This window comes from Ursus maritimus, unplaced genomic scaffold (assembly GCF_017311325.1).
Source record: "Ursus maritimus isolate PB19 unplaced genomic scaffold, ASM1731132v1 scaffold_20, whole genome shotgun sequence".
NCBI lineage: Eukaryota > Metazoa > Chordata > Mammalia > Carnivora > Ursidae > Ursus > Ursus maritimus.
This window is the reverse complement of record NW_024424453.1, coordinates 25,776,001-25,798,292: the sequence shown is the minus strand read 5'-3', so window position 1 is coordinate 25,798,292 and position 22,292 is coordinate 25,776,001. Positions and strand designations below refer to the sequence as shown.

General features: G+C 39.7%; 1 protein-coding gene across 1 annotated transcript in view; it reads right to left on the bottom strand.

Moving 5' to 3' along the window:
* The window catches only part of STAG1 (stromal antigen 1), a 467,337-nt gene extending 448,947 nt beyond the window's left edge, over nucleotides 1–18,390 (bottom strand). Inside the window, exon 1 of the mRNA XM_040636781.1 lies at nucleotides 18,016–18,390. The gene's annotated coding sequence lies outside the window, so the exon portion shown is untranslated. The remainder of the gene's footprint in view (nucleotides 1–18,015) is intronic.
* Nucleotides 18,391–22,292: the final 3,902 nt, after the last annotated feature.

Here is a 22,292-nt window from a genome sequence, read left to right as displayed (position 1 = left end):
AATGCTCCTAACAATTCAAATTTCCTTTCTTGAGAGAACTAGAAAGGTTTCCAAATGGAAAAAAGTTCAAATGTTTAAAGTATTATAATTGCAAATCTGTATGTTCCTCAACATTTCTATGTAAATCCAATGATATTTTGGATCAACAAAAGAAGCTTCCAAATTTTTAAGATTTTTTTTTAATTTATTCATTTTGAGAGAAACAGCGAGAACACGAGCAGGGGAGTGGCGCAAAAGGAGACGGACAGAGAGAGAGGCAGGTTCCCTGCTGAGAAGGGAGCCTGAGACAGGGCTCAATCCCAGGACTCTGAGATCATGACCTGAGCCAAAGGCAGACACTTAACCAACTGAGCTACCCTGGCACCCCAAAATCTTCCAAACTTTTTAGTGAACCAGTGAACCATTATCAAAAACCTTACTATTATCAAATCAGTCACCCCACATATCAGCATAAGACCCTTTAATAGACAAGAATCTCTGCATGTGTATCTGCTTAAAGTGAGGTCATATAACAAAATTATTTCCTATTTCCAAGTTCTGTCTAGCTTGAACTTAGAATGAAACTGGTAACAGCACATAATGAATGAAGAATGAATGAATGAATGAATGAATGAATGAATGAAGACAGAAAAAAGGTCACTGAAAAGATTTAGAAACAAACAGCACAATAAAAGAATCTCAGGAAAGAATGATGTCAGCATATCTGAAGCTATAATGCAATAATTTCTAATTAAAAGGTTTAAAGTAGGGGTACGTGCAGCTCAGGTCATCATTTCAGGGCGCTGGGATCTAGTTCCCCCCAAACCCAGTCAGGCTCCCCACTCAGCAAGGGGTCTGCTTGTCCCTCTCTTTCTCCCCCTCCCCCCACTCATGCTCTCTCAAATAAAATCTTAAAAAAATTTTTTTAAATAAAAGGTTTAAAGTATAACAAGCATAGTCTTTGGTAGAAATCTAAATTGCTCAATTTGGTTGAATCTAAGTACTATTTATTGAATGTCTATTACTTTGCCCAGCACTGTGCTCTGGTACTATGGAGCACACAAAATCATGTCCCTTCCCTGAAGACACAGAATAATAAAGAAAGCCACACCTGAATTATCATAATTTCTCATAGTACAAGTAGTACTTAATTAAGTGCCAAACAGGTAAAACAAAGTCGTAGTAGAGTATCTGCAACTTAACCAATGGATTATTTTTCTCTGAAAAGGTATTCTAAAAAACAAACAAAAACCCATGATCATTTGGGGAAATTAATTAGAAAAAAAAAAAATCACTATCAGACCTGACGGGAGTACCTAACCTGATGTTTCTGTGATGTCTGTCTATGGCTTGGACTAAAGTGCCACAGCTGTGTTCCTACTGAAGGGTAGTAGTGGTAAAAGATTTGGGTTTTGTACATCAAAGAAATTATACACACATGCATGCATGCACCATTTTATGTACGGAACTTTGCTTTTGTTAATAAAATTTCAGTATGTTTATTTTAGATGATGGTTACCATCATTTTAACACAATGCAGCAAAACTATTAGCAAACTGGTTTTTCAAAGCTACGTAAATTAAACTAGAACTTACAGTGTAGTATGAAAAAATGGCAGTTAGGTTCTCTGGCCAAAATTAAGATACATTTGCTGCCTACAACTTTACTCTGTACTAATTGTTCTGCTAGTACTAGCATATCTCCTCAAAACAAACATGTACACAGTTTCATCACTTTAATTCTATCACTTAGCTTATACAATACTCCCTAAGAACTATTTCTTATTTGTTGCCCTCTTTACCCATTCAACAAATTCTAACACTGAACAGTTCAGGGCAAATGCAAATTTTCACCTTCCAGTGATTTCCTTAAAAGGTAAGCTTCCATAACACAAAAACCATTCATACTATTAACACTACTACCATCAGTAGTGCTATTCATCCATTTCTACTCACATCATACGTAAAATGGACTGGTATAGGAAGTTTCACACCATCTAGTCTATTTCACCCATTCTACATGTATATTTTTTCCCTTATTTTAACATTTTTGAGGTAAAGATACATCTCACAATCAAAGGCATTTTACAATTGTGCTAGACAGACAGTAACTAAACATAGCTGTCGTTGTTCAACCACGAACTCAAGTTACAGATGTTCACCATGTCATCAACTGAGTTATGTACACTGTTAGTTTCATGCATGTTGACTTTAAATACCTTCAAAATGTCTTTTAAAATACTCTATAATTTGGCATTGACATGAACAGTTAATATGTACAAAAGTACAAAAACAGATTAGCAAATCAAACATTCATTATTGCTAGCAGTAATCCCAATTCCATGTTTTCTTGTAAAGCAACAATGAAGTGAATTATGGGATACGAGAACAGCCACAAGTAGATGAACCTGATTATATTTTGCTGCAAAATATATACTAAAGGACAAGCTATCACATGCCAAGTAGTGCAAATGAAGGCAAAAGAAACTGTCAAATCTCTGAGAATAGATGAAAAATTTCAACAAATGAGTGGCTGGTGTGACCAATTATAGGCTGTACAGACATTATGGCATATGTTTCCTTCTCGTTGTATGTAAAATAGTGTTGTGTCTTCTATTAATGGTAACTCAGATTCTGTGAAATAAGATTTTAAAAATCAGAACCCTTCTTTCTTGGTCTTCCCTCCAGTCTTCTGCATCTTGGGATGGCACCACCATTCATTCAATTATTGAAGTCAGAAACTTGGAAATTCTTGACTCATCCTTTTCCCTTATCACCTACTCTACTCTACAACACATATGGAATCAGAACACATCTCATTATTACCCCTATTATAACCATAAACCAAGGCACTATCATCTGTCACCTGGACATCAATACAACCTAACCCTCCCCTCCTCCATTCCACCCCCACTACAATCAAATATTCACACAGCAGCTGGAGCATAACTTCTCAACCCTGGCACTATTAACATTTTGGGGTAATAATTCCTTGTTGTAGGGGGCCATCCTGTGCACTGGAGAATGTTTAGCAGCATCCCTGGCCTCTACACAATTAATGCCAGTAGCATATACCATGACCCCCAGTTGTGACAACCAAAACTGTCTGCAGACATTGCCAAATGTCCTCTGGGAAACAAAATACCTGCTGAGAACCACTGAACTAGAGTGGTTCTCTAGTGGTTGCTCTGCTGAAAACTATCCAAAGGTTTCTCACCTTACTTATAATAAAATCTGCACTCATTAGAGCCCTTACTAACCCAAATTCACCCTACATAATCCAGACTCTGGCCTACCTCTCTAGTCTCATGTGATGCCACTAACACCCTTCCTGCATTATGCTCCTCTAGCCACTATGACCTTCTCTTACTTCCTAAAATACCACAGCCACTTCTGCTAGAGAGATTTTGCTTTTGCCCTTCCTTGTGCCCTTCCTTGTGCCTGGACCATTCTTGCCCGTGCACATCTCAGCTTAAATTTCATGTCCTGGAAAATGCCTTTCCTAATACTATGTATGTATGTATCCCATTATTACCTGTCACAGTAACTAATTTATTCCCTTTATACCATTTATTAATAAATGCATCAATATAGCATAATAAGTATATGACTATTATGTTTACCTGATTATTGACTGTCTCTCACATGAGCACAAACACCTTGTCTATCTTATCTCTAATATCAAGCCAAAACGAAATGATTTATAACTGAAGAACCTTAAGTACCAGATGAGTTGGCATCAGTGATAATTTCGGCACCACCCCATCTCATTCCCCACCTGTATTTACCACCATTTCCCCTTGAAGTGGAGGGGAAGAGAATGGAAGGGAAAGGAAGAGCCTAACAAAGCCCTCATTTGTAAAATATCTTTACCAACATTATAGTCTTTGAAGAACTGTGTACAGATTAAATGTCATATGTAATAAACCTAAAAAACTGAAAAGGTTTGATAAACAACCTATATTCAATAAAGGATGGCTATGTATGTAGAGCACCAATGCCTATAGCAGATAAATGAAAAATGTCACTTCATTTTGTTGTTTTAAGTAGGCTCCATGCCCAATATGGGGCTTGAACTCACAAACCTGAGATCAAGAGTCACATGCTCTACTGATCGAACCAGTCAGGCGCCACAAAAAAAGCCACTTCTCTTGCCCCTTCTAATCTCACTCTACCACCAGCTTGCTCTGAATACGTTAAGAATAAAACTGTGTCCCTAAAAGATATCTTCCCACTTCTGGACCTCCACAAACATAACATACTGGGTGTAACATAGCTTAAGTTATTCATATATGTTGAACAGGAAAGCCAAATATCCATTAATCAAAACCAATTCATCACAAAATGACCTCAGAAGTACATTGCAATTACTGTCAGTAAACAGAATAATCATATTAACATTCATTTTGAACCTAGCTTTAAATTAACCTGGGAGGGATCTAAACTACTGTTTAATAATACCAGTGTTGGTTACTAAAAATGCCTACTACATCTAACACACTTATAGAAAAAAATAGTAAATTGAGCTCATGATTAGACTCAAATAATAACAAAGGTCAAAGTACTATAAAGTATTACACAATACTTAGTTAATAATTAGAACAAAATGATTTATCTGAAATTCCCTCTAACATACTATTTCTGACAGTATTCTGTATTTGCATCTGGGGGTTTGAGGAAAGTGTATTACAAAAGGAACATAAAGGAACCCAAACTTCCAAGGTCTGAATCCTGTTTCTGCTAATTACTAGCTATGTGACCTTTGAAAAATCATGAACTTCTCTGTGCTTCACTTTTCTCATCTACAAGCTGAGACTTAACAATAGCACCCACTTCACAGGGTTACTGTAAGAATTACATAACTTAACATATTAAAATGCTTAGAACAGTGTTGATATGTAAAAAAACCTATTAGCTATTATTATTTAATATTATCATATTGCTGTTAATTGCTGTTAACTACTATTATACTATTTTGCTTCTTTGCATCACTTTCATTAATAACTACCATACCGGACAGCACATATATAAAACATACACATCACTGCAGAAAGTTCTATTGAACAACACTGTATCAGACCACAGGACAGTTAGAATGCCTGGTGAGGGGGCGCCTGGGTAGCGCAGTCGTTAAAGCGTCTGCCTTCGGCTCAGGGCGTGATCCCGGCGTGCCAGGATCGAGTCCCACATCGGGCTCCTCTGCTATGAGCCTGCTTCTTCCTCTCCCACTCCCCCTGCTGTGTTCCCTCTCTTGCTGGCTGTCTCTCTGTCACATAAATAAATAAAATCTTTAAAAAAAAAAAAAAAAAAAGAACGCCTGGTGAGGGTGCCTAGGGTGGCTCAGTCGGTTAAGCATCTGCCTTTGGCTCAGGTCATGATCCCAGGCTCCCTGGATCAAATGATGCATCAGGCTCCCTGCTCAGCAGGCAGTCTGCTTCTCCCTCTGCCCCTCCTCCCAACTCGTGCTCTAGAGCACGCACGCATGCCCCCCCCAACAAAAATAAATAAATAAAATCTTTTAAAAAAAGAAAAAGAATGCCTGGTAAGATAACGCATATCATTTTCTTCTCTAAGAAGTGCTCAGAAAAAAAGCACTCTAGGCAGAAAGCATTTTTTAATCTATTAACTTTGATGTGTAATAAAGAACTTGGGGTTCAGTCCTATTTAACAAGTCAAAGAAGAGTGAGGAAAAGAGTATCCCTAAGGATCTCTTTCTGAGAGATAACCAGACAAATGGACTTTTTCATTCCCTGTCCACCTTACGCATCAAGCTATCCACTAAACTCTCTCTCAGCAAATGGTCAGCAAATCGTACCATGCTTAGAAAAAGAATTAACTATTAATCATATTATATTAATTATTAACAAATTAAAAAAAGCAGGGGCGCCTGAGTGGCACAGCGGTTGAGTGTCTGCCTTCAGCTCAGGGCGTGATCCTGGAGTTATGGGATCGAGCCCCACATCAGGCTCCTCCGCTAGGAGCCTGCTTCTTCCTCTCCCACTCCCCCAGCTTGTGTTCCCTCTCTCGCTGGCTGTCTCTACCTCTGTCAAATAAATAAATAAAATCTTTAAAAAATAATAATAATAAAAATAAAAAAATAAAGAAATAAAAATAAAAACAAATTAAAAAAGCAAATCTGTGACATAGTAACATAAGCTTCTCTAACACAGTAAATAAAAGATCTAAAGTTGCATCTGACTATTAGCCTGACTTTATTTTTTTTAAAGATTTTATTTATTTATTTCCAGAGAGCGAGCGAGTGAGCGAGAGAGAGCACAAGCAGGGGGAGTGGCAGGCAGAGGGAGAGGGAGAAGCAGGCTCCCCACTGAGCAGGGAGCCTGATGTGGGACTCAATCCCAGGACCCTGGGACCATGACCTGAGCCGAAGGCAGACGCTTAACCCAATGAACCACCCAGGTGTCCCTATTAGCCTGATTTTAAAGTACAGATTATGATAAGTGGTATTTTGGGGCATCTGCAACATCTGTAATATGAAAATATTTATTTCTATTCGTAACAAAATCACAGGTATGCTAGCACAACTGTGATTTGCTGCCCACATACAAAATGAAACATAATGCCAAACCTCACAGGTTAGTAAAGATAAAGATGTGATATTTTCCAATCTAAGTTCATGAACCCTGTTTTAAAAAAAGATCTGCTTTGGGGGCACCAAAGTGGCACAGTCAGTTGGGCCTCCAACTCTTGGTTTCAGCTCCAATACTGATCGCGGGGTCAGGATCATGAGATCAAGCCCCACAGCCAGCTCCACACTCAGCAGACAGTCTGCTTGGGGTTCTTTCTCTCTCTGCCCCTCCTGCTCGTTCTCTCTCTTCTCTCTGAATTAAATAAATCTTTAAAAATATAAAAAATTAAGTTAAATTAAAAAATAAAAAAAGATTTGCTTTAGGAGATCAGACTTTAGAGTCACAAAACCCTGGACTCAAACCCACCACTTCCTAGCTAAGTAATACTGGGAAAAGATACTTAACCCCTCTACCTCAACTGTAAAATGGGAATAATACCAAAATAAGACTGCCGTGCTATTTAATTACTTTATGCCACTTAACATAGTTTGACACATCCTCAATAAACATATACACTATTATCAGTAACCAAATCTGACAATTACATAGTTCGCAACCCTTGCTATGCATCAGAAACTCAGAGATTTGGTGTCAGCTGATCTGGGGTAGTTCCAAGCCATTGGTATATTTTTAAAGCTCCCAGATGATTCTAATGTGTAGACACTGGCCTACGGACAAAATTCAAACTCTTCAGTTTGGCACACTAGGAACTCTCATCACTACTTAAAGCTCTGTATTTTAATCACTCCTCCATAGGTAACCAATGCTCTGAACACATACTGAACTAACGCTTCCTCAACAAGTGGGCTATAGTAGTACCTCTCAAACTTCAGCCTGTATCAGAGACACCAGAGGACCTGTTAAAAACTGCTGGTCTCTGCAAAATTTCTAATTCAGTTGGACTGGGGAGAGGTCCAAGAATATGCATTTCTTAACAAGCTCCCAGATAATAGTGACACTGCTGGTGCACGGACCACACTTTGAGAACCCACTGGTCAACCCTAGATCACAACCTGGTCCCTTTATATTCACCTAAAATGGCATTCCTATCACGACCATCTCATTCTTGACTGGCAAACTTCCACTTTTCTTTCAAAACTGATATAAGAATTCACCTTCAGGAAGTATTTGCTCACTTCCACAAACCACCTCAAGGCACTTATTACCTAATATAAAACTTGGCTAGAAAAAAAAAAGAGACACTATAGAATGTTCTTAATCATACATTAATGTTAACATACACAGACTCTCTTGTAAGAATTAGAGGAAAAGGCCTCCTTTGGACAGGTGAATCAGAAAAAAGTGAAAAAAGCAAATGGACAGTCTGTCAAGCAGAATAAAATGTGGATTTCAGCCGCCACCTACCCCTTGGCCAGGTACCTTTAAGTAGAGCACCAATTCCACAATCAGTCATGATAGCCATGGCACAACATTACTACTAAAACACAAAGGAAGAGCACTTAGACCAACCCTGGATATTAGAAAAGGAGGGAGAGAGAGGAAAGAAGGAGCAATCAGGCTATCAGGAAAGGACTTTTGGAGAAAGTATCACCTAAATTCTGAGTCGTAAATTGCTTTCTCTGTACACAGAACAACAAGAATTATGCTTTAATGTCTTTATACCCAAAGTGTATGGCTCATTATAGATTTCAATAAATGTATGAATAATTCACAATGAATAAAATTATATGAAAACACTTGCTAATCTATCTCTTTCTCAAAAATAAAGAAGCAAACACACGCCCATAGCTGGCACCGAAAGCTATAAATACTATCTAAATATTAACGTTTTGGTCTGTATACTTATCAGCTAGGAGAAAGCACAAACTTTTCTAATAACCAATGAGAGATCAAAGGCAAACAAAAGGAGCCTGTTTGAAAAACCTGGGTTTTTCAAAATTAAAGACTTTCAAATCAAAACCTCTGCATTATCTGATTCAGAGCTGATTTCCTGATTATTTCAGCAGACACTAAAAAATTTACAGGAATTTTGGAAACCAGATCCAAGACACTAAGTTTACAATGAAGAAACTGAGGTCCAGAGAAGTAATGATTCAAAGACACACGGCTAATTGGTGGTAGAGCTATAAATTAAAACTCAGTTCTCTAGCCCTTCACTAGTTTTCTCTCTCCTACACCATGCTTCCTTTACACTTATAAAATAAATACAAAATAGGGTGCTTGGTTAGCTCAGTCAGTTAAGCGTCTGACTCTTGATCTCAGCTCAGGTCTTGATCTCAGGGTCATAAGTTCAAGCCCTATGATGGGTGTAGAGCCTACTTAAAAAATAAAAATAAAAAATAAAATACTAAGTATCCATAACTTAAAAAGATACATTAACCAGGGTTTTGTACTCTGTACCCCATTTTTACGACAGGAAAAAGCAGTCATCTATCATCTTATTTTATCTAGGAACTTACTCAAAGAGATAACTTTAAACACATGTTCTGCTCTTGATAAAATTCATTCCTAGTCTCTGTTTGCAAAATTATACATGCAAAACTAGTATTTATAAATAATAATCCTGATATGGCCATCAACATTACTCAGTTACCAAGAAGGCATTACACTACCTTTCCAGGATACAATACATTCTTAGGAAAGAAAAAAGAGCCCAATTTTTTAAATACGTTAACAATCAGCAGAAAACTCTGGCTATAACCCTCATCTCAATTGACCAGAATATTCCATCCTCTGACAATTCTCATTACTAAAGTTTTAATCTACTGCTAGGTCTATGTGCTGATAAGAAACTGATTAAAATGCTTTTGCTTCTGGAAAGTAACCTCGTTATTTATCTATATTATAATTTTATTCACCTTTTAAATGTAAGATTAACGTCCTTAGAATTTATGTGTGACACAGTACAGTCTAATAGTTAAAAGCTAAAACTCTTTTAACTTCTACAATCCATGACAGAAGTATGTTTTTCTTCCCATTTTAGAGATGAGAAAACTGAGGGTAAGAGAGTTAAAGAACTCACCGAAGTTTACATACCTAGGAAGGGGCTGCATTAGAATTTAACACAGGCAGTGTGACTCAGGTGCCAGGAACTCTCTTGCACAATGGCTTTCTTAGCCATTTATCATGTGACAGTGCTTCCTTCCTTTCACTATCCCTAGCAACGCAAGATATACGGTAAGGCATTTTCTTCCCAAAATGTAATTTAAGCTTGAACAATAAAGTAGACCACAACTTATGACAATTTTAGCTTTTATATCCTGTGTTATGTCATAAAAATTTCTGCACATTTGCTACTTTATACTATAGCTACTAGAGAACAGAAGAAGCCTACCTCTCAGTGCTGCAAATGAAATAGGAAAAGTAATAACCTGGTACAATCAGGGTCAACAGAGCTTTAGAATAAAAGAGGGAATCAAGTTCCTCAAAAGAGACAACCAGGTCATGTTCATGCTTGACTATGTATAAGGCACATTTTGTCTGCCTAAGATTGAGAAGATAGGCAATGCTGTCTCAAACGTCTACCTGGACCTTTAAACCAATTCAACACCTATGAAGAGAAATTTTGCCAGCAAGACTAAAAACAGTACAGGTAATATGTAACTATTAATGTGACTTTGATCAGAAAATAAAGGGATTCTGCAGAAAAACTCTCCTGATTCTTATCACTTCCAACACATAATGTATTTGTTATTTGGGGGGGAACTGAAAGGGAGAAGGGCATCTCCCCTTAATTTTGCAAGTTATGCTTCTGAAGTATCTTGAACCTAACCCCCTCCACAGCATTTCATGTGTTATTCCTGTTAGTTTGTTTTGTTGCTTTATTATTGTAAAATGTTTATTGGTACATAATAAATACTCAATGAGTATTTTCTTATACACATATAACACCAGAACAAAGACATGGTGAGATGGGCTAGGATACAAGTATGTAATCCAATTTGCTGAAAGCATAAACTCAAAGAGAAGCACACTACAGATATAGAGCTGAAAAGCTAGATTGCAGCCATGTGAGAAATACAAGGAAAACTTAATCACAAACAACATAGGGAAAACTAAGAAAATTCATTGGGCAGCTCTGGGAGACAATTCTCCATGGGTCTCTTACTTTTCTGTATGTCTTGAAAACAGAGGCACTGAATGCCTGTGTCCCAAACTTTTCAAGAATATCTGTATAGTGAACAGTCTTGGAAAGAGAAATAGCATCTCCAGAGAAAAGAGAAAGGAAGCATGCTTACCATCCATTATAAGTACTCAAGTTCTCCTAAGCTTGAGATTCGTCTCCTGTAACACAACTCACTGCATGTGCAGGTCAGATCTTCACACTACCACAGTGTGCGCAAACTGGGGCTTAGAGATCTGATGCAAGTGTTGATTCTGTCATTTATTAGCTGTATGGTCTTGGCACAATTAGTCTACAACACTATAGAATACTATGCAGTATGAACACCACCACTTGCTACTACTGCTATTGCTGTAGTGCACTGTTCTCTCTGATCAAGGAGCCTCATGTCTCCTACCAGCATCCATTAAACTGCAGCAGGTTAACTTGTTAGCCTTCGAGTACGATAAAATCTCAGGCCTTCAACCATTCATGACAGGCATTAACACATAATCAATGTTTACTATAAATGAAAGAGAGATTCTACTTCCATATTATCAGAAAAAAGCAGAACACGGGATGCTTGGGTGGCTTAGTCAGTTAAGCGTCTGCCTTTGGCTCAGGTCGTGATCCAGGGTCCTAGAATCAAGACCTGCACGGGCTCCTTGCTCAGCGGGGAGCCTATTTCTCCCTCTTCCTGCCTTTCCCCCCGCCTGTGCTTTCTCTCTCTAATAAATCAATAAAATCTTTAAAAAAAAAAAAAAACAAAGAAAAAAGCAAAACCATATGCTGCCTTTAAGAGGTACAAGTGAAACACAAAGAAAAAGAGTTTTTAAGTAAATCGGTGAAAAAAGATCCATAATGGGAACAGTAAGCTCAAGAAAGTTGAAGTGGTTATACTAACATCTCATAAAGTAGACCTGGAAACAAAGAGTATTACCAGAGAGAAGGAGAAATATTTCAAATGATAAAAAGATCAATTCATCAGGAAGACATATTATGTACTTATGTGCTTAATAACACAGCTTCAAAATACATGAGACAAAAATTGACAGAACTAAAGGAGAAGACAAATGCAAGAAAAAGACAACAACGTGAAGTCATAGTTGGATATTCTAACCTCTCAGCAACTGATAGAACTACATCCCCCTCCAAAAAACAAACAAACCCACAAAACACAGCAAGTACACAAATGATTTGAAAATGCTACCAAAACACCTTAATCTAATTGATAATTACAGAATACTACACCCAACAACTGCACAATACATTCTTTTCAACTGTGAAAGGTACATTTACTAAGACAAACCATAAGACAAGGCTCAATAAATTTAAAGGGATTAAAATCATACAGAATATATTCTCTGACCTCAAAAGGAAATTAAGTTACAAATCAATAATAAGATACCTAAAATCATCCCAAATATTTGAAAATTAAACACACTTTTAAGTAATCCACATGTCAAAGAAATTAGAAAGCAAATTAAAAATTATTTCAAATTGATGACAAAAATACAACATATCAAAATTTGTGGAATACAGCAGTGCTTTCAGGAAAAGTGATAGTTTTGAATGCTTAAATTAGAAAACAAGAAATGTCTGAAATATATGACTTAAGATTCCACCTTAAGACGCTAGAAAAAAAGCAAATATTTGGAAAACAGAAAGTTATAAGGAAAAGAACAAATGAGATAGAGAAGATAAATAGAGAAAACTAGCAATGTTACTACTTAAAAAGATAATACTGGTAAACCAAGAATGATGCCAGTCAAGAAAAACAGAAAGAACACACTAACAACACTGGAAATTAAAGAGGAGATATCACTACAGATCCTATAGACATTAGAAGGCTAACAAGGGAATCTTGTAAACAATTATATCAATAAATGAAATAAGATGAACAAACGTCTTTAAAAATACAACTTACCAAAACTGACAAGATGAAACAAAATCTGAATAGCCACAGATCTACTAACAAAACTGAATTTAACTGTTACCAAAAATCTTTCCACAAAGAAAATTCCAAGTCTAGATGGTATCACCGGTGAATTCTAGTAAACATTCAATTAAGAACTAATATCAGTGCTAAACAAATTCTTTCAGTAAATAAAGGAACATCTCCCAACCTATTTTCTGAGACCATCATAATCATTACACTGAAACCTAACAAAGACAATACAACCAAAGAAAACTACAAAGCGATATCCTTCATGAATATCCCCAAATCCCTAACATTAAACATAAAAAGATAATACTCTGTGACCATGTGAAATTAACCTAGGAATCAAGGTTGTTTTTACCTTTTGAAAACCACCATTTATTTATCCATTCTACCACTGATGGAAACTTTGTTTCTATATTTTGGCTACTGGGACACCCAGTTTGCTCAGTCGGTTAAGTGTCTGCCTTCGGCTCAGGTCATGATCCAGAGCCCTGGGATCAAGTCCTGCATCGGGCTCCTTGCTCAGCGGGGAGCCTGCTTCTCCCTCTGCCTGCCAGTCTGCCTGCTATTGCGCGCACGCTCTCTGACAAATAAATAAAATCTTTAAAAATAAATAAATAAATAAATAAATAAATAAAAAGTAAATTTTGGCTACTGCAAGCAAGGTTGTGAACATTTTTATTCATATTTTATCTCCAATTTACTAGATAAATAAATTTTTCTGCAAAATGACTGTCAATTTATACTCCTGCCAAGAGTGGGAGTATAATTTCTCCACATTCTCACCAACACTTGATGTTATCAGAATGCTTAATGTTTACCAGTCTAATAGAAGTGAAATGATTTCTTCTTCTGATTTTACTTTGTACTATTCTGATTACCAAGATTCACGGCTTTTCCAACTGAGTCATGGTATCTGGTGAGTTGCAACCAACATTCTTAATTTAAAAAGCAAAGCCAGAAAATATCAGAGGGCACTACATAAAGGTTAAATGTTACTTCATGAAACTTTTATTTCCATTGTGTATGTGTTTGTACTGGGTCACAATATAAAATGTTTTTGTTAACTATGAGCTTCTATCAAGTTAAAAGCCGTTATTATAGCTGTTTCATTACAGCAAAACTCTACAGAGACATTTGGGCAACTTATCAGGGCACCATTTAGGCCCTACAGCACAAAGGAATCTATTTTATGAAAGTAGGACCTGAGATGTCCTTCAAGCACAAACTGGCAAAAACAGAATTAGACGAGGGGAAGGAAAAAACCTGAGGGAAGCAATAAGGGGTCAATTATATGGAGAAAAGATTCTATAAAACCAACTGATCTATGACTTACTTAAAACTCACTTTAAAAGAATCACACTTCTCAATAAAACAAGGTGTCTCTCAGTACTAAGATAGGACGCTGGGATGCTATCCTCTTAACTACTGAAATGACAGAAAACTGACCTCTCTTTCTCTAGAGACATTACCACAATTCCCATCTCAAGATTCATCTCATTCTAGGGCTTATGCAAGAGCATTCTTTTAGGTCTCTGCTTTCTACCTTTCTCTAAGGAGTGGCACAGTAGCTAGAGACATCTTAATTCCAAAGATTTATATGTTTATTCAGCTAACAAAGATTTACCAAGCCCCTACTATATCCCCTCTATTAAGAAATTAAGTTGTATCTCCTCACAATTTTAACTCTTTGGTTATATTCTTTAAAGCTCGATATCCTTAACTAAAACTAATCGTCTCCTCTTGAAAATATTTTTCTTCTTAGACTCAAACCATCCCACATACCATGACCCAACTTCTGCTACCTTCTCTGTTCCACCAATAATATCCCCACTCTAACCCTTTCAAATAACTATTCTTTTTCATAAAAATTTCTTCCTCACAAACTGTGGACTAATCACACCACAACTGCCTGGTGCAATGAGTATGAATCTACCTGTCACTTAATAGGAACATGATCTTATGTATTAAAATCTCTTACCTTATGAGACTCAATCTCATCTCTAAAATGGGCAACACAACAGGTATCAAGGAATAATGATAACCACCTAATCTCCTATTGCCTTTCTTATTACCTAAAGTTTTTTTATTTTAATTTTAGTTTTTCATTTCCTCTAAATGCAACAAATGTTTTCATAGAGGGAGGCACTTATAGTGAGATACCAGGAAATATGGGAAAGGCTTAAAGACAAATAAATATGAGTAAACTTGTCAAGTGGGTTACTGTTCTCCCTCTGCACTATCCTCCTACATATGTCCAGATTCTAAGAAGGTAAACATAAAAATATTTCTTTCCCAATGGCAGACAAAATTCTAAGAACCCTCAATGACCCACACCCTGTAATTCCCCTCCCTTTGAATGTGGGGAGACCTGTAAATATAATGGGATAGCATCACTCCAGTCGTTGTTATATGGCAAATAGATTTTGCATATGTATTTAAGGTCCCTAATCAGTCGAGTGGCCCAAAAGGTAATTATGGTGGGTGGGTCTGACTGAACCAGATGAGCTTTAAAAGGGGGTCTTAAAGGAGAGTCTAGAGGTCAAAGACAGAGGAAGTCATGGAGACTGGCTCCTGGTTGTCTAATAAAAGTAACTGTAGTCATGTGAACTACTTATGTGGATTAGTGGTAACATAACCAAAAGCTAGCAAGAAGAAGGACTTATAGCCTCAAGGAAATTAATTGTGCCAGCAAGTATTGAACTTGGAAGAACACTCTGAACCTCAGATGAAAACTGTAGCCACAGCTGACATCTTGATGAGATGATCTGGTCAGATGCTGTACAGAGTCCAGCCACAAAGTACCCAGATTTCTCACCTACAGAAACTGAGACAATAACTGGGTGTTGTTTAAGCTGCTAAATTTGTTGTACTTTGCTATATACCAAAAGGAAATGAATACACTCCCCCAACTACAGGACTAAGCAGCAAAGAAAAAAGAGGACCATTTTGACTTCAGTCTGTACTTTCTTATTAATTAAGCTCCTCTTTCTGGCTCATTTCTTAACTCAGGCAAAACACCCTACCGGCAAAACATTCCCTGATAAGAACCAAACTACACCAACAAGCAGTAAGGACTGCCCTGAGCCACCAAGACCCCAAGTGACGGACCCTAAGACAGTGACTGACCCGACCTTACTGCCCACCTGCATGTACCCACCCATCTTTGATCCACATTTTCCTTATATAAACCTAGAAGTTTGAGCATTTGGGAGAAGCAGTTCTCCCAGTGTTGGCCTCACTGAAATAAACTCCCTTCTTGTTTCACCACCTTCGTCTCTCTGCCTTTGGATTTTGTCAGCAGCAAGTGGCTGGACCTAGTCTGTTTGGGACCCCTAAGAGCCAGGTGCTTTTGTAACCCTGCACCCAGGCTACAAAGAGATGTATCTTTTTCCTCAGGGTGCATTAGATCTCCTCACAGCACTGATTATGAAGATATACAGACACAGAATCAAGGGGAAAAGGCTAAAACTGCATAAAATGTTTAAAGTTTTAACTATTAAAAAGAGCTTTTTCATACACATCTTGTTAAACAACTACCATGTAATTCAGTACCTTCATTTTAGTGATGAAGAAAGTAAAGCTCAAAGAGTGACACCCTAAAGATGACAAACCTAGAGACTGTTTAATGTAACTTCAGTCCAGGGCTCTTTCCCCTACACCACAGTCCCCCTTAAGGCTTTAAAAGAACCATTCGAATTAACAGTAATTATATTACTGTCTTCAACGGAAGGGATCCAAGTAACATAATTTCCCACATTTCACATCTATTTCAGTATCTCCTAACTCTGTCAGAACATCAAAACTAAAGTGGATACTGAGAAATTTCCACTCAAAAGTAGTTTGGTTGTAAAAATGACCATTGGTAAACCACTTGAATAAATTTAAAATACATTCTGAAAAATATAAAGGAAAAAACTAGCAGAACACTTGTAGGCTTTCCAGAACTTTATTTAGAAAGCAATTTGTGCAATGTTATAAGTGTTCACAAAAATCAAAAGCAAGTAGACAACCTTTCCAGATCTTTCAATATTCCCTCTTCTACAATTTTTTAAAATCTGAAATCACCATAAATATGAAAATACAGTACAATATATCATAAAATAAACAAGTCGTTTTTATTTTCACTGTTGTGTATACTTCCCTAGGTATATTTCACCATCAAAATTTGCAATGTTCTTTAAAACATACACGGAAAACTAAAAGGTAGAGTCATATTCAAATTCCACATAAATCACAAATCACAGAACTTTCTCTATAGCAATTCAAATACTTTCACAAACACTGTATTTCCTAAGAAAATGCAAAATATAGTCCTTTCTAGTCACAACCACGATTAGGAATAAACTGTATTATTCATCATCTTAACAAGAACTTTAACAGCAAATAATTCGCTATCGTCACACACAAACAGCATTGTTTTGGGTCTATAAGCTTCCAAAACCATCCCATGATTTATACGCCCCGGGCACGATTCTCTGCAATGTGAAGAGAATCGATAACATTTCAAATGTGGGTAGAAACGGTGACGTGACAATCCTAAGACCTGAAAATTTTTTTAAGTCCCTAGAGCACGCAAGCAGCACCCAGTTCAGACCCTCCAATCGAGGCCCAGGTCCAACTCCAGGCACTCCAGTTTCCCAGCTCTTCACCCCGCCCCCACCCCGAGAAAGGAGGGAAAACAACTTTTATTGGCCTCTTCTCCCGGGGAATTGGCAAACTAGCGGGGCAGTGCTCTGGCCTGAACACGTTTCACTGGGAGGCCTCCGTCGGGGGCGGGGAGGGCAGATAGCGGGAAAGCCCGGCTTCGACGCCCCTTCTTCCCCAGTCGCCAGCCCCCTGCCCCACCCCACCAAGAAGATGCTGCGGCCGGCCGCCACGCCGAGCGACCCCCAGGCCCCTCCGCTGAGGCGAGCTCGTTGTCATGTGACGACGCCGCCGCTAAAACACCGCAGAAACGCAGGGCGGCGGGCGGCGGACGGCATTCGCACCAGCCCGCCTCGGCCCGGCCTCGCCGGGCGCGGGCGAGTCCCGAGAGTCCGGGCGGGGGGGCGGAGGGCGGAGGGCGGGCTTGGCGGCGGGCCCGAGCGCGCCACAAAGGCTTCCGCGCCCGTCGCTGTAGTGCCCGAGCGGGCGGGGGCACAATTTTCGGGCCCGCGGGAGGGGTGGGGAGGAACGAGGGCTCCGGGGTGCCCGCCGCGCCCACAGGCGCCCCCCCGGGCGCCGGGACGGCCAGCGACTGCCGCGCCCCGCACAGGCCCGCGCGGCCTCCCTCCCCCGCGCGGGGCCCGCGCCCGGCCCGCCCGCCCGCTCCTCGCTCGCGCTCCCTCGCTCTCTCGCTCTCGCCCGGCCTCCATCTTGGATCCGCGCTTCCAGCCCCCGCGCCGCTGCCGCCGCATTCCCCCTTTCCCGCCCCCCGCCGCCGTCGCCGCCGCCCGCACTCACCTCAGCTGCCCATCCGGGCGCCGCCGGCCGTCGACCTAGTTTCCCCCCAAAAGTCTCCGGTGTGTTATTCCCGATGTGGGGGGGTTGTTACGGGGTGGTCGCCGGGGGCTCGGGAGCGGGGGCCGCGCCTTCAACGGAGCTGCAATCCTAACCCGCCATCTGGTGGCATTTTCCACACGCCAATGGCGCCGCTGCAGACTTGGGTCCGGACCGCCCTCTGCTGGCCGCGACGCTTACTGCCTAGCTGACGGGACGGGCCTGCCCGGAAAAGGGAGGGAGCTGAGGCGCGAGCTGGGGGCCGCGGCGGGGACGCGCGCAAATGCTTTCCTGTGGGGATTGCACGCACGCGCACCAGCGGGGCGGGAAACGTGGCCGCTGCGTGAGACCCCGCCCTCTCACGGAGCGGTAGCCTAGCTCAGCCAATCGCAATCGGCGGATGCCTCTCGGTGAGGCCGTTGTAGACGGTTCTTGGGCCGCCCGAGGCTGGCGGAAGGACGGCCACGGTGGCGCCTGCGCGCCCCGCTAACCGAGGTGCCGCCCGCCATTTTTGGAGCTTTTCCGAGACTTGGGAGGGAGACCCGCCCCCAGCCCCTTCACTGAGGCCCCTCCCCAGGTTTCGAGTCCGGTGCTTCCCTACAGCTCCGCCTGACTCGTGCTGTCCCCACCCCACGTCCGGGACGCTCTTTGCGGAAACAGGAGGGAGTAAGGGAGCCAAACCCTTCTCCCGCCTCTCCTGACTTTAAAGAGGGCCGCTGAGCTTAGCATTGTTAGCTATTGTTGACTGTTGGCAAGGCGTTTCCGCGAGTGAGGGTGAAAAGGTTTCGAGAACAGTTTAGGCCTTCCCATGCCGATCTAGACACTACAGTGCCTGCCCCAGGCCGATTGGCGTCGTCCCTGCCTCTAAAAAGCAGATCCTCTCAGTGCCGGCTTTGCATAAGGCGGCAGCATTGGCTAGTTAGTGAAAAAGGAATGTAGCTAGCCTGGGAAAATACCACCTCAGTTTTGGAATGGGATTTCTCTTCCCACAGCATAGGACTACTTTCAGTGACTCTGAAATGGACGTGAGAATTGACTAACGTGAGATCGTGACCAAAGTATGCCCTTGAACGTCTCTTCCCTCCCGCCTTTCCTTGGCGGTGACTCCTACCTTTCACCTGCCCACAACTTTTCAATACAAAAGTGAATCATTTGTGACTAAATTCTCTGTTGCTTGAGCCAGCTCTGTTTTAATATTGCCTCAGAATCGCTCAATTCCTTTACAGTCTTCAAAGCCAATCTCCAGTAAATTACCCCTATTTCTGGATTCTTTCCCAAAAGGTCACGAAGTGTGTGGCTGTTTCACTGGAGGAAGTCTCATCGACCTAAACACACACACACACGCACGCACACACACATCTCTGGTTGATTTTTTTTATATTCTTTGCAAAAACTGGTTCCAGCTTTCCTTGTTACTAAAGGTGCCAGTCACAATCCATACTAATAGATAACTTGATTTAGTTTCCTGGGATCAAAGCTATGGGACTACAAATTCTCCAATTTGATATTCTCTCCATCTTGAAATATCTGTAGTCACATTCTGTTTATGATCTCAAAAATTCTCACCAAATCAACCTGTTCTCCCCTTATTCCAAAGCCAGTCCTCCTGGCACTGTGTATGCCGTCCCTTCCCAATTCCTTCCACCACTACTTTTATAAGGTCTTGTATCTTCAATGTCCTTATCCACCAGCTTCTTCCTTTCTGCTTTTCAACACAGTTTCCATTGTCTTTTTTAAAATTTTAGTGCTACTATTCTCTCCAATTACAGTATTATCAACCTTCCTTTCACAGTCACATTTCTGAAAAGAAGCAGTCACGCCTTCATTTACGCTTTATTCCTTAGCTTGTAGTAATCAGACTTCATAACAGCAAAATGAAATTAGACTTTAAGATCAACAGAGTTCTGCTTTCCAACCATTTTCTCATTCCTCATTTTCTTGGCACACCCAGCCCCTAGCCCTTCCTTAAAGTCCTGTTTCCCTTTATTTTAAGGCAATTCCTGGTATCTACAACCTACGTGGTTTACTGGTCTTATTCCTTTGCTAGCTCCTCCTCTTTCTTCCATCCCACAGTTCAACTCCTAACTCTGTCCTCTACTACATTCTTTCACTTCAAAAGTCTCCCAAAATTACTGTGTCTGATTTCTCCTCAACTAAGATTCCTCATGTTCAGCTTACTTGCCAGGAAGCTCCTGCTCAAAATTTAAACATTGAAAATAATGCTTCTTTTAAATTCAAATTTCCTAATTTCTCTTAATAACATTGTAATCTCAATGTAATAATTAAGAACAAGGGCTTTGGAACCATACTGCTCTGGAAAGCTGTGTGACCTTGGACAAATCTCTTTATGCCTCAGTGTCCTCAGTTGTTGGGAAAAAACAATAGTACCTACCTCATAGAGTTGCTATGAGTATTAAACAAATTAACAATTATATAGAAATGCTATTGGTATTATTGCCATGTTGTTTTTATCTTGCTAAGAACTTTTTAGCAATTTTTTTAAACATCCAAGAGCATGGGTAGTCAACTTTCTGAGTTTAGAGAAATCTAAAATTTTCTTTATTTTGCCCTCTCACTTGACTCAATAGTTGAGCTGGTGTTTATAATTACCTAGTCTCCTAGGTTCTAAATTGTAGAGCTAGACTTGAATCTTTTCCTTCAGAATAGCCCAACTCCCATGATATCCTCATTCAGATTTCTTGCTTTTTCTCCCACTGCTTTATCCTCATTCAAGGCTGATCCTCCCCACCAACTCCTATTATCTTACGCTGTAACAAGTATAATAGCCTTCTAAAAAGTCTTTGTCTTTCATCCACCACCCTTTAAAAAATGCACAAAAGCTTTCTGTAATTCCTATGGTTTACAAAATGTAATCAAAAATACTTAATGGTATGCAAGAAATGACTTTATCTTTTTCCAATTTCTGTCTCTTCACAAATTCTTCGTATTCGTTGATTTAGTCTGAAAAATCATAAATGCAAGCAAACGATAGATACATTTAAAGTTCAGCTATTTTGTAAAATAAAGTAATGGTTATTATAATGTGTTGATTTTGTTACAGAATCACACATCTCCTGGGAGCCTCTGCTTTTGTGAAATTCTTTTTTTTTTTTTTTAAGATTTTTTATTTATTCGACAGAGATAGAGACAGCCAGCGAGAGAGGGAGCACAAGCAGGGGGAGTGGGAGAGGAAGAAGCAGGCTCATAGCAGAGGAGCCTGATGTGGGGCTCAATCCCCTAACGCCGGGATCACGCCCTGAGCCGAAGGCAGACGCTTAACCACTGTGCCACCCAGGTGCCCCTACTTTTGTGAAATTCTTAATCAAGATTCCAAAAATTCTTGGCAGAGATTTTCAAATACCACAATTTTCATGAACAGCTTCAAGCCATAGGTATGAACAAAATATCAAAAGGGATATCTGAAACTAGTGTGGATAGTAGCTAAAGATTCTTAAATATTATTTAGGGTAGGGGTGCCTGGGTGGCTCAGTTGGTTAAGCTTCTGACTCTTGATCTCAGCTCAGGTCTTAATCTCGGGGTTGTGAGTTCAAGCCCCATGTTGGCTCCACAGTGGGAGTGGAGCCGACTTTAAAAAAAAAATTTTTTTTTTTTTTTATTTAGGGTAGGGAATTTGGTAGAGCAACCATTTGCTTAATCCACATTTCTTGGTGACCTTGGAATTCTACCTCATTGCTCATATCAAATGATCTGAAATGAGCCCTGGCCCACTTTGAAGTTTCATCCTTGATAAGTTAGGTGTCTAAAAAGGAAGACACATACCCATCAGTTTTATTTCAACTCAATTTCTTAGCCAACCTGGTACAAAAGTAGATATTTTATATTATATATTTAAAAATTACATTTACACATCAATGTATTGTAAGTGTAATATAAATGCATTGCAGAATAAATGATTAACATTCATTAACCAATACCATGAAGAACTTTGGCTTATAACACAAAGAGCTAGTTGGNNNCTATTTATTTATTTATTTATTTATTTATTTATTTATTTATTTAATTTAAGTAATCTCTACACCCAATGTGGGCTCAAACTCATGACCCTGAGATCAACAGTCACATGCTCTACTGACAGCCAGCCAGGCACCCCTAGTTGTGACTATTTAGATGGCAGAGTAACTTTAAATTTTGTCATTTTCCTCTTTGGATAATTTCAGCATGAAAAAGATTTCAAAATTATTCTATTGACCTTAGAGTTCTGCTTAAAGTGAAAGATGTTT